This window comes from Limulus polyphemus, unplaced genomic scaffold, assembly GCF_000517525.1.
Source record: "Limulus polyphemus unplaced genomic scaffold, Limulus_polyphemus-2.1.2 Scaffold6538, whole genome shotgun sequence".
Lineage (NCBI taxonomy): Eukaryota > Metazoa > Arthropoda > Merostomata > Xiphosura > Limulidae > Limulus > Limulus polyphemus.
The window spans coordinates 13450-27273 of record NW_013672148.1 but is presented as its reverse complement, the minus strand read 5'-3'; the positions used below and the strand labels follow the sequence as shown (position 1 = coordinate 27273).

At 33.2% G+C, this 13824-nt stretch overlaps 2 long non-coding RNA genes across 2 annotated transcripts in view; both read right to left on the bottom strand.

Moving 5' to 3' along the window:
* Positions 1-13165, bottom strand: part of LOC111089533 — a 15260-nt gene extending 2095 nt beyond the window's left edge. The window contains exon 1 of the long non-coding RNA XR_002613784.1: positions 13066-13165. This is a non-coding gene — a long non-coding RNA (uncharacterized LOC111089533). The remainder of the gene's footprint in view (positions 1-13065) is intronic.
* LOC111089534 lies at positions 1868-5222 on the bottom strand. The gene is made up of 3 exons (XR_002613785.1): positions 5002-5222; positions 3162-3220; positions 1868-1943 (listed from the first exon to the last, which is right to left on the bottom strand). It is a non-coding gene; the product is annotated as an uncharacterized LOC111089534 (long non-coding RNA).
* Positions 13166-13824: the final 659 nt, after the last annotated feature.

Genomic DNA, 13824 nt, shown 5'->3' with positions numbered 1-13824 from the left:
TCACGAATATGGTTTGGATGTTCAGTACATCCAGGTGTGCATGAAACAAGTTGTCACGAATCTGGTTTGGATGTTCAGTACATCCAGGTGTGCATGAAACAAGTTGTCATGAATATAGTTTGGATGTTCAGTACATCCAGGTGTGCATAAAAACAAGTTGTCACGAATCTGGTTTGGATGTTCAGTACATCCAGGTGTGCATGAAACAAGTTGTCACGAATCTGGTTTGGATGTTCAGTACATCCAGGTGTGCATGAAACAAGTCGTCATGAATATAGTTGGATGTTCAGTACATCCAGGTGAGCATGAAACAAGTTGCCATGAATCTGGTTTGGATGTTCAGCACATCCAGGTGTGCATGAAATAAGTTGTCACGAATCTGGTTTGGATGTTCAGTACATCCAGGTATGCATGAAACAAGTTGTCACGAATCTGGTTTGGATGTTCAGTACATCCAGGTGTGCATGAAACAAGTTGTCATGAATCTGGTTTGGATGTTCAGTACATCCAGGTGTGCATGAAACAAGTTGTCATGAATCTGGTTTGGATGTTCAGTACATCCAGGTGTGCATGAAACAAGTTGTCATGAATTTGGTTTGGATGTTCAATATCTCTGAGTGGAAATAACTGAGAATGTTGTCACTGTTACTTGGATGTTCAGTATACCTACGTGAATAATTTTAAAACTACTACATTTGTTATTAATGTATTCAGTATTTCCAAATATTTATGTTCGATAATTTATTGTTCGTGATTTGAATGTTAACATTTCTTGGTGTATTCATCACAAACAACAACGGAAGCCTGACAGTGATGCTACATGTGTAAACCATTAGATATATGTATATATACATCTTTACAGTTCATGACAATTCATTTCAAAATGGACTTACTTCACCACAAACAACATCGGAAGCCTGACAGTGATGCTACATGTGTAAACCATTAGATAGATGTATATATACATCTTTACAGTTCATGATAATTCATTTCAAAATGGACTTACATCACCACAAACAACAACGGAAGCCTGACAGTGATGCTACATGTGTAAACCATTAGATAGATGTATATATATATATATATCTTTACAGTTTATGATAATTCATTTCCAAATGGACTTACTTCACCACAAACAACAACGGAAGCCTGACAGTGATGCTACATGTGTAAAATCACAGTTTCATAAAGTCCCACATTATCCTCACTACTATTTTGAGAGAGCTATTTTAATAGAATGTGATGGATCTTCCACGAGAATCCCTTACATGCTCAATGGGATCGAAGTCCAAAGCAAACTACTTACACTGATCAGAACTAAACGTCAACAAAGATAATTAAAGTATACCGTTTCTTCATTTCTACTTATAATACTCAGAATGCAATAATTCATTAGTTGGATAACCTCCATGCTAGCAATATCTTTGTCCATAATCTGAATAATATCTCATAAAGTTTAGCTAACTCAGGAAAATTAGAATAGTTCTAAATCCATATACTATGTTACAAATTCCAAATAATTGCTATGATAAAAATATAATAATAACAAATTGAACACAATAGAAACCGATGCACTAAATATTGTTGTTAATAAAATTAACATTAAGGAAAGAATAGCGTATATCTTAATTATGGAACACAAACACTATTTTAGATTTTATATTCTTTGAAAAACTTGATATGCAAAATAAACAATCCTGTTATATGTTATACTAAATGCTAACCATTACCAAATGCCCTGTTTTTATGACTCGGAAACATGCGTAACACTGATAGTTACTAGATAAGAGCTTGAACTCTTACCCTTAGCATAATAAAAATAAATAGCACGTTTAATGTATTCAAAGCAAAACAATGAATATGTTCTTACGATCAGCAAATGATACATTTAACCACTGGGCCACACGTATTCTTTTTGGATCTTCAATCCATATTTTTCCTTGCTGAAAAACAAAATACACAAATATATATTAAACACTTAGAAAGGAATTATCTAAAGTTTAATTGATAGGTATTAATACCTCAAGATTTCCTTTGTTTTTTTATCCAGTAATCAAGTATGATAGCTCCTCAGCAGATATTGGATTAATGTGCTAGAAGTACAATAACAAAGTCTGGAGGGATCCAATTACGTGCAGGAGAAAGTAAAGAAATAATGCTGCAAAATTTACACTTTAAAGATAAAAATACTCGTCAAAAGTTGAAAAGCTTTATATGAATACTGAAGTATAACAAACCATGTAATTTAACCAACAGTTGTCAACAGATTAACTGAAGTTATAAGGATTGAAAGGATTCAAGATACTAAATATATTCATGATTTGTTTACAATTCATCAATTGATCCTTAACTGACTGCCACAGTCCCTCATGTGAGAGCATTTAAAATACACACACACACACTTATTAGGCTAGGGTTTCCTTTAAAAAAATATAGCTTTATTGTGAAGAGTTTGGAAAGAAATGCCAAGAGACAGGTTTAACTAGCTCTACATTAGTAACCAAGTTCTGTATTTCTTTTCTGAATCCAATTATTGATAATGAAACCATCTGAAAAGTATGACTTAAGACATTCAGTACCATAGTGTATACCTAACCCAAATAATTCTGTTGTTATATTCTGCCTATCTCTGATCACTATATAAATCAATCGTAATGAGATAGAGGAAGTTGAATTATTCAAGTTCTTGTTAACTATTACTAATGAATTATAAATACAGAAACCATAATCAACTGAAACAGAGACGCTTAGTCACCACAATGTGTACAGCAGACAAATATAGCCGCTATAGGGGCTTTTAAGTAAATTGTAGGTTTTGTTTTCACCATCAGTTGCCGGTTGCTCCTCTAACTTGACAACGTAACAGTTAAATGATATACCTGGTCATTTTATATAATTGAGACAAAATAGGTTAGTTTTTTACTAAATACAGGTCAATGTACGAGTTAGGTTTCTAATGTCACACACATACATACTGATGATAACGTCAAGACATTTGACACATAACTTTTCCCAAATCAAACATTTATGTCAATTTGCTGACTGCAATAATTATTAATAACATTAAAAAAATCTATTATTAAAATATCAATAAAATGCATATGACTACATTCAATGCAGATACTGTTCAGACATCTGATATTCAAAAATAAAACACTAACCTCTTTACCACCAATAGGCTTCAGCTGAGTGTTTAAAACGGGCAAAACTCGAAACTTAACTAAAAGGTAAAAAAAGAATTGTCAGTTATAGTAAACACAAAGACAAAATTAAAAGCTATTTGGTAAGTGGAAATATTTCTCTTCAATATATACATTTATTCTTTTTCCATAGCTGTCAAAAAAATATTAAACATCATGAATATCTTAAAATAGTAAAGACATTTTATAATACAGCCACACACAGTACCTTTTTGTCTTTCAGTGTGTAACTAGATTACACACTAACTCTTTTTAGGAACATGCCTATATTGAACTAGAGGCAACTTGTTTTTAAAATATTCCCCCACACACACACTTCAACACTTACAATCACATCTTCGTTAACAGTTATTAAAACTAGAATAGTCAGAAGTGAAGCCTACTATCTGGGGAGAAATCTCTCTCCCTCACTATTTGACTCCATACATCACGATCTAAACTCAGTCAGCCATAAAATGTATTGGTATTCTCATTAATAACAACTATGATCTCATTATACAATTTCTTATTGACCTCATCTGTCTGATCACATGACCGACAGCAATTACCTGGTAAAAGCTTTCTATCCTTGACCAACACCCTCTTTGTAACTTATATAGATTCAGCCTATTGATTAACATCTTTAATCCTAATAAGCAGCAGTTTATCCCTTATATAAGGAACCACTTTACCCCTCCCCCCCCATTAAAAATAAACCACAATTAAATAACTTATGTCATAGAATTTTTCAAATGATTCAATAATCAATGTTTGTCAAATCTAACCAATTTCCACTAATTCCCAGTCTATAACTATGTCTTCAATTTTAACTTGTATCCATAACTCACCAATTGTGTTCCTAGTGTTTCAGACATTATAATATAATAGTAACTAAGTATATTCTTTAATCTATGTGATACTTATATATGATGCTTTGAAAACAATGAATAAGAAATTTTGGTTTCTTTGTGTATGCTGGAACGATATCAATAAACTATTAGTGGAATTATGTTATTTAAGACGATTGTGTAACAATAATATTAATACACTGTCCGTAGCTTTTACCTTCTTAATTAAAATACTGAAAACACTATGGTGTCAAAAAAATAAAAAACGTACCTAGCCTGGTTAAGATTTTTAGGATGGCTAACTGTATCAAAGATGCTGCAAACTTACAGGGAGATTTAGATCATTTGATGTTTTGGGCCAATACATGACAGACGATGTTTAACCATCCAAAATGTAAGGTGATGCATGTAGGTTTTCACAATTCAAATTATTGTTACAATTTAAATGGGAATATATTAAATATTGTGGTTAAATAAAAAGATCTTGGTGTAATGATCCAATAATCACTCACTTGTTTTCTCTGGAGAGGAAAAGAGTCAGAGGGGAATTGATTGAGGTGTTTAAGATTATTATTATTTTGTTTAGTAGTGAAAACAATAGGACAAGAGGTCATAAATCCAAATTTTGCCAGCACAAAAGTCGTATGCAATTTTGACAGTACGACTTTTCAAACAGGATGGTTGGCTTTTGGAATAAGCTGCTTTCAAGGGTGGTGGAGGCAGAAAATTTAACTGAGTTCAAGAAAAGATTGGATAAATACATGTGTAGAAATGAGTGGTTATAGATGAGAGCTGAAAGGGACAACCTTGATGGGCTAATAAGCCCCTTTAAAAGTTTATGAATTTATGAATACTTATACCGATAATGACGATATTAGACCCCACAAAAAAGCGTAATCATAAAAGGTAACATAATAGCAGTAATATGTTTATAAAATAGTAGTCAACGATTTTGTGCGTGTATCTGTATATACCTGTTTGTCCGGGTTTGTATATTGGCTTGTCTGTTTGAAGAAATATAATTATATTTTGTTTTCGCAGGTGAATTTCTTTCGTTTTGTTAATTACGTATACACCCTCTACATCACCAAATTCTCCAGTAATACGCAGACGACCATTGCTATCTGATGTCTCTGGAACGTCCAAAAATAAGGATGGAGTGACACCTGCGTAAAAGTACAGAAAAGATAAAATATTATACACAGTTCACCGTTATATGAGGCTTAATGATAGTTCTGTAGTTCGCTGACCCAAGCTGTGCTGATGAGCCATGAATAGGCGAAACTGCAGTACACAGCAGAGGGTAGGCCAATCAGAGAATATATTAAGCCTCTACGTTACATATTCTCTTTTCAATTTCACCTAAGGTGAAAAAGAAAATATACCTTAAATATATATATACAATCGGAAAACATCAACACTTTCATGAGTATAAAGGAAGAATGCGGTTGAAACAAAATAATGATAATAATATCGACATTACATCATAAGAACATTATAATCATTCATATGAATAAGTTTGGGGATGAGAATTGTTAGCATTCTTACTTAATTACTTGTGCTAATAGGCTGTTGTTTTATTATTAAGCACAAAACAACACAAAAAGCTCTCTGTGCTCTGTCCATCACGGGTATCGGAACCCGATTTTTTGCGATGTAAGTCTGCAGACATACCGCTGAGCCACTGGGGGGTTGCTAATAAGCCTAATAAATCAATTTATTGAGTATTTTCAGTTTTAACTGAAAAATGTCAAAGATATAATCTTTTATCTTCATTGTCGATATGCAAAGTAATGAAAACGTCCAATTTAGTGCTTGAGAAAATAAATAGAAAGGCAAATAAATCGGGTATAAAAAATGTTATTCTTGTTTTCTGAAAATTATGAATGTGAGTTTTCCTGTTTCAACTTTTCTCACCTTTCTGGACAAAAGTCTCAGTTTCAGCTATGACTTCTTCTTCTTTCTCCCGCAGTAGTTCAATTTTGACAGTACCGTCTGCGTTTATATTGAATAGATTTAATGACAGTGGTTGGGTTGATCCACTAGTGAGAATTTTTGGTGCTGTAAGAATAAAACCTCTGAAAGAAAAAACCGTAATAAATTACCAATAACTAGAACCACACTGGGAAAACATACACCACTTAACAGTTTAATTAAGATCAAGATATAAGCTCGGTGTAGTTTGAGATATATAAATATTTTATTAATCTTTAATTTCGAGAGGGTGAATTTGAGGCTTTTCAGTTAAATTTAGCGCTCATTTCGGTGATGAAATTATATAAGCACACATTACATAAAAAATACACCATTATCAGCTTTGAACCAAAGTTTCGAAGAATGAAAAACATAAAGACATAAGAATGTCTCTAAACTGCAACAAGCGATTTTCCACACATGAAGCCATATAAAGTTTCATCACCTAAGCTTTTCTCATCAACGTTCCAAGGCTAATAGGAGCTGATAATGCAATTTCCTCGTTAACTGTTTATTTTAAACTACCAGAAAGTCTAGTGTTCGAAAATGTAGAAAGAAGGAAAAGAATTAAAACTATCGTCTGTTAAAGCGACGAAACAGGGGGAAAAAATGGCTGTTAAAATGCAAGTCTAGATAATATAAAATCAAATTTATAAGTCAAGACCAAATTAGGTGGTAGAGTTGGGCTGTACTTGGCTCCCATCCAGGAGGAACGAATAGCCCTTTAAATTACTATTATCATCCAGGTGGAAAGAATAATCCTTTAAATTGCTATTATCATCCAGGTGAAAGGGATATCCCTTTAAATTACTATTACTGTCCAGGTGGAAGAAATATACATTTAAATTACAATTACTATCCAGGTGGAAAGAATAACCCTTTAAATTAATATTACCATTCAGGTGGAAGGAATATCCCTTTAAATTACTGTTACCATCCAGGTGGAAGAAATGTCCCTTTAAATTATTATTATCATCCAGGTGGAAGGCATATTCCTTTAAACTATTATTAACATCTAGAAGAAGGAATAGCCCTTTAAACTACTATTAACATCTAGAAGAAGAAATATCCTTATAATTTATCTCTCATATAATCCTATATTATATTCTACATCTTGAGCTTGGTAAAAGAAATTGTATTCTAGATTTCATAGGAACTGCGTCAAACAGAAAAAAAATGTCATATTGCTGAAATTATAGACTAATATTGGAGTTATAAAACTAACACCCAACAGTAATTAATCGCTTTTCACAGAATGAAATGGATACACTTTTTCTGGTGTACATATCAAGCTGTCTAAAATCCCGAAGAAACAATGTTTTAATGAAATATGTTTATGGACTTTTTCGATTTTTCACAATATCCATTTGTTTTTTAGCACCAAGCTATACGATGTGCTACCTGCAGATGTCAAAACCCAAACTTTAGCGTTGTAAGCTGTGAGACTTATCATTGAGCCACCAGTGGCTATTTTCATAATAAAGAACAAAGCAATGTGATATATTGCAAATATATTATTTGGGAGATTTACTACTCTTCCTTGATTACAGAAACGTAAAGTTTAAGGACTGCACCAAAAAATAATTTTATTTTTAGTGCAACAACAAACAAAGTTTTGCTTCTCTATAACAGTCCCTTGTAAATCGTGGCATGAGCTTTCACTTGTTTCTCCTTGTTGTTGTTATCTGTCCCCCGGTAGAACAGCGGTAAGTTTACGTCCTTACATCGCTAAAATCCGAGGTTTGATTTCTCGTGGTGGACAGAGCAAGATCGCTCAATGTGGCTTTGCTAAAAAAAACAAAAAACTTTTTCTTTACTTTATAGGTGCTGCCATCTAGTGATATAATTTATTTTCACAGCAGTGATCTTTAATAAACACTTAATTTTGATGACGATAAAACCGCTTTGAGACTAATACAATTTAGAGAACTGGTAACAAAAAACAAAACAAAAGACGTTTATTACAAGATTAACACGATAACGTATCAAAATGTGGTACATTTGTTAAAGTGTTAAACTTGTAGTAAAGTTTTCTTCGATACCCATCAAATTTCCCAACCTGCGGGTCGCGGGTTCGAATCCCCGTCACTGATAAGCCTAAATTTTAACATGAAGTTGCAACATAAACGAGGCCCGGCATGGCCACCAGGTGGTTAGGGGCGCTCGACTCGCCATCTGCGGGTCGCGGGTTCGAAACCCCGTCCCACCAAACCTGCTCGCCCTTTCAGCCGTGGGGGCGTTATAACGTGACGGTCAATCCCACTATTCGTTGGTAAAAGAGTAGCCCAAGAGTTGGCGGTAGGTGGTGATGATTAGCTGCCTTCCCTCTAGTCTTACACTGCTAAATTAGGGACGGCTAGAGCAGATAGCCCTCGTGTGGCTTTGCGCGAAATTAAAAAAAAACAACAACAAGAAAAAACAAACAAACCCATTCAAATCATCTCTAAATTTCATTATACCTGTTTAAAGCAAGATTTTTAAAAATGTCTTTAATTTTACTGAATATCGTCTTTCTTAAAGTGTGATATAAAAACTATGGCAGAGAAACGAACCGATTCAAAACGTGGTGTACTTATTTGAAACGTTCATTCTACATTTTATAATTTCTGCATGTCTGTTATGTAGAAAGAAAATACACATAAGGCGGTACTTTTCTTAAACTGGAATTTTAGTTAACAAAAATTCCAACATTTTAAGCTTTCTTCAAGCTTGAATGCCATTCCACCGTTTCTTTATAAACATCAGTTACGTGTTACTATAGGTTATTATTCATGAAACGTGTTCCATATCACCACTTACGTGGAGTAATCGTTTCCAAGTAACAAAAATGGATGAATGGTTACTTCAACTTATCAGAGAGCTAACACCTAAACCTCCAAGAATCAGGGACGACACCGATCATTTGTGTCACTCATGTGTATTTATAAAAGTGAAAGTTTCGAATATAACACCATACTTCTGATTCTTGATCTTCTAACAACACCCACAATCCAACTCTTCACCATACATAATAAAACTCTTATTGATAAGCATCGTTCTAATTCTTCCTATCTGTCTGTCTATCTCTCTATCTAAAGACAACCCACATTTTCCTTTTAATTAGATGGAAAATAACCTGCTCTATAAAATAAGACGTCATTCTCTCTCTCCATTGGTATGTTGTCAGGGGATAAGGTGGCACGTGGTACTGCTGGAAAAACCTGTTCTTCGGGTATCTACCCCATCTGTCCTTGACTAAGAGGATCGTCCTATCACTTTCAACGCACACTCCGAAATGTGCTTGTAATCCTAGCTATAAGGAATGTCTGTAAACTCTTGTCCTTGACTGTACAAGCGGGATGTAGTTCGAGATAATGACCTGATCACCTTGAAAAGTCAAGAAGAAAGGAAGATAAATTATTAACGATGATTGGATAAAATACCATCTCGCACGAAGAAAGGACTAGAAGAGGTGAATGGTTTATTTGTTTACTGGTTGCTCTTCGAGTTTCTTGACATTACGATTACTTTCTTCTTTCCATGAGTGATACTTTCCACTGTAATAGCAGTTTCCAGTTTGCTCGTTTAAATAAATACATCGTCGTTCGTCTCATTCGAAGAAATTATAGAAGTTTCAGCCTTCTGTATGAATTTAGGAATGTGTGTAAAACCAAACTATTGAGCTCTTGATAAATGAACAAATTCATTATATTACAAAGCCATCATGGTGCTTTAATTCATTGTATGGTTACCGGAAGATTAATCAGTAGATCTCAAATTATCTACTTTAGATCTTAAAATTAGAAACTAGTGTTCTTAAACAAGTGCAAGAACCAACAGTATTCTCTTGGATGAATTGAAAAAGATCGAAACATTCTCGTATTCCAAGCAGAAATGCTTAAACATCACAAAAAAACCAACATTCCCTTTATTTACAGGTGCAAGATAAGACTATAATTGTTCCAGCAGAAGGATTTATACTTAAACTGACACAAAAAGCATCCAGTCAAATATTTCTCTTTGTTGAAATCAATTAAGCTAATAATGGGATCAAATATTTATGTTGGATATAAAGGCAAAAACATACTATAAATAAGGATGTAATAAAGACTTTAGGACATGGCTCCAAATGGAAAAACCAAGTACATAAATCAAAGCTTTTGACTTGAGGAATTTCAGTTATTAAAAAATATTTTGATAGTTCCAGTTCTTATCATATAATTCATCAAATACTAATATTAATTTGGAAGACAGTACTGTTTAAGTATATTTCTTTGAAAACTGTGCAAAACTTCAAGTTTCTTTAAATGACTTAGCACCAGGAATAAGACTTGTCCTTCTAAGTGTCCTGGAGATCAGGTCCTTACCCAAAAAACCCCTGAAAGTGCCTTGGAGATCAGGACTGTACCAAAGAACCCCTTTAAGTGTCCTGGATATCAGTTCCATACCCAAGAACTCCTATAAGTGCCTTGCAGATCAGAACTTTACTAAAGAACCCATTTAAGTGTCCTGGAGATCAGAACCATACCCAAGAACCCCTGAAAGTGCCCTGGAGATCAGGACCATACCTAAGAACTCCTGAAAGTGCCCTGGAGATCAGAACCATACCCAAGAACCCTTGAATTAGAATCTATATGGTAGATAACCATTTTTTTCAATACTGGCATTTAAAGTTCAAAGAACAAGTCTAGCCATTGATGTTATTGATAATTTACTCTATACTCTCTGTTCATCTTACTTTTTACAGTTAAAGATCTTCTCTGTGTGTTTATTTTTGCCCAACCTTACTATAAAGCAGTTAAGCTTGATAAAAAACAGCAGAACAGCTGGCATTGATTCTTTGAATGAGGTACACATGAGTGGATAATAAAACAGATTTTTACCCAACTCACTAAACTTGAAATAAGTAGAACTAAGGTTGACATCACTATCAAACTGAAAACATTAAAATAAATGTCTCTGAACTTCAAAAAAAGTACTGTTCTTGAATTAATTTCATAATTTTACAGCTTCTTTAATTTTTTAGATTTCTTAAAAACTGACATCTAAATTACTACCATGATTCGTTTGTCATTATTCCCTTCAGAGAGAACAAAAACTAAAAACATAAGTCTAAACAACAGCCTATTCTAATAACTACTTGACAAAACAAAAAAGAGTTTGCCTCCTCAGTGAGCAAATTAATACAGTTAATGGTGATCTATATTGGTTATTAACTCAAATCTGGTTATACTACAAGATATTTATTACCTAGTATGCTTCTCAAAACAATTAGAGGTGAATTGGACTTTTTCAGGCCATGATAAAACAAAACCATGGTACAAAATAATATCAGTTACTCTTCTTAGTTAACTTTTATGTAAATCAGATATTCAATGATCAGATAAGCGATATGAAATTAAAATGATTGGTCACTCAACCTATTGTCATAAATTACATCACCACAAACAACAACGGAAGCCAGACAGTGATGCTACATGTGTAAACCATTAGATAGATGTATATATACATCTTTACAGTTCACGATAATTCATTTCAAAATGGACTTACATCACCACAAACAACAACGGAAGCCAGACAGTGATGCTACATGTGTAAACCATTAGATAGATGTATACATACATCTTTACAGTTCACGATAATTCATTTCAAAATGGACTTACCCCTAAAACAGGTTCTTTTGGTAGAGGGAGTTCCAGCTGCACAATAGCTATGTATAATAGAAATTGACAAGAAATAACTTACAAAAAAAACAACATTCCCTAAAACAGGTTCTTTTGGTAGAGGGAGTTCCAGCTGCACAATAGCTATGTATAATAGAAATTGACAAGAAATAACTTCAGTGGACGATCAAAGTTACGGTCGGACAAGTTACCCGCTATTTGAATTTTAAAGTTGAAGAATATGGTCAGTGTACATTTCTTTTATTTGATGTGTAAAGTATTGTTTCTGTTGGATGAACGTGTAAAGATTATTCCATATAAATAACATGATGTGTAAAGTATTGTTTCCGTTGGATGAACGTGTAAAGATTATTCCATATAAATGACATGATGTGTAAAGTATTGTTTCCGTTGGATGAACGTGTAAAGATTATTCCATATAAATGACATGTTGTGTAAAGTATTGTTTCCACTTACTCTGCACAGATTTTCCACGAAATGGTTTCAACATCAGCCAGCAAGTATGAAGGTGGAACAATAGAAACCTTGAATTTTGGTAGCACTATAAAAAAAAAATATTTTGAAATCTGAGTTTTGTTAGAAGTAAAACAGAAGTTTTTTAAACACATAAAAAAATTAAATTTTATTCTTAAAGAAACTGATTATCTTTAAACTGCATTAAGTGTTGGAAAATTTGCTCAAAAGAGGACCGAAGGCTGTTTGTAGAGGTCACCTGTTTTAACCACTCACACCATTATACAATAGTGTGTTGTCAGTCAGTACACACTAAAATTACGTCATAAGAGGGATGTTTAACTTTGCAATTTGTAATGTAGTGACGTCAGTAAAACGTGAGCATGCCATGAATCACAGAAGAATTATGTACTCTGCAGTACACATTATGTACAGAATTATGTACACATGTCATTTATATGGAATAATCTTTACACGTTCATTCAATAGAAACAATACTTTACACATCATGTCATTTATATGGAATAATCTTTACACGTTCATCCAACGGAAACAATACTTTACACATCATGTCATTTATATGGAATAATCTTTACACGTTCATCCAACGGAAACAATACTTTACACATCATGTTATTTATATGGAATAATCTTTACACGTTCATCCAACCCATCAAATTTGCTAGCACAAAAGTACTTAAATACAAGGGATAAAATACAGAATACCACACTTTAAAGAACATAGAAACAGTTCAAGTAACAGTGTAAGCCAGTACATTATCAATAAGTCTAACAGCTACCAAAATAGTTGTAGCCATACTTAACAGCTGAGATGTGGACAAAAGTACAAACTACAAATTTTAATTACAAGTATATTCACAATTTTAACCAATTTCCTGTTTTGATTATTCAAGAAAAGAGCTTCAAGAAGAAAAAAAAATCCTTCACCTGTGTCTCATGTTCGACAGAAGCTGGAGGTTCTTTCTCCCAGTGATATGTTAAGTATGAAGCCCTAATCTTTAAAGATCCTGCTACAGGTTGGCCATACGTGTATCTAAAATAAAGAACAAGAGAAATGAGGGTAATATTAGGTTCTTTCTCTAAGACTAATGATTACAATGCTCACTCTTTAAATTACATGTATCGAGAGTATAACATCAAATAAATATTAGGTAAGTCCAATACAAGCAATTATACAGTAGCTAACAAGTAAAAAACACAGGGTAGACAGTTATACGGGAGTTACAAAGTCTAATAAAGGGAAAGAACAAAAACATCCGCACAGTTGGCAAATCCAATAATTTATAAAAATAATATACAGTAGTCAACAAATATATATAATACACAACAAAGCAAATAATTATGTGCACAGGTTGATAAAACAATTATACCAGCAAAAGTCTAAAAACAGATTTATTAGTTAACTAGTCTAATACAACAAAAACCAATAATTATACAGCAGTTACCAGGTCCATGTAAAGGCAAAATAACAAATGTATACAGTGTACTCTTTATTTGTTTCATGTACCCATGGCAGGTATTGAACCCCAATTTTTAGTGTTATAAGCCCTAAAGCTTACCACTGATCCACCAAGGAAGAGAAACTTAAACTGTTGTTTACATACTGATTATCAAAGAAAAGTTTCAATTCTATACAATTCTTGTATTGGTTATTAAATGCATTTACTTTACATTGCTGTATTACAC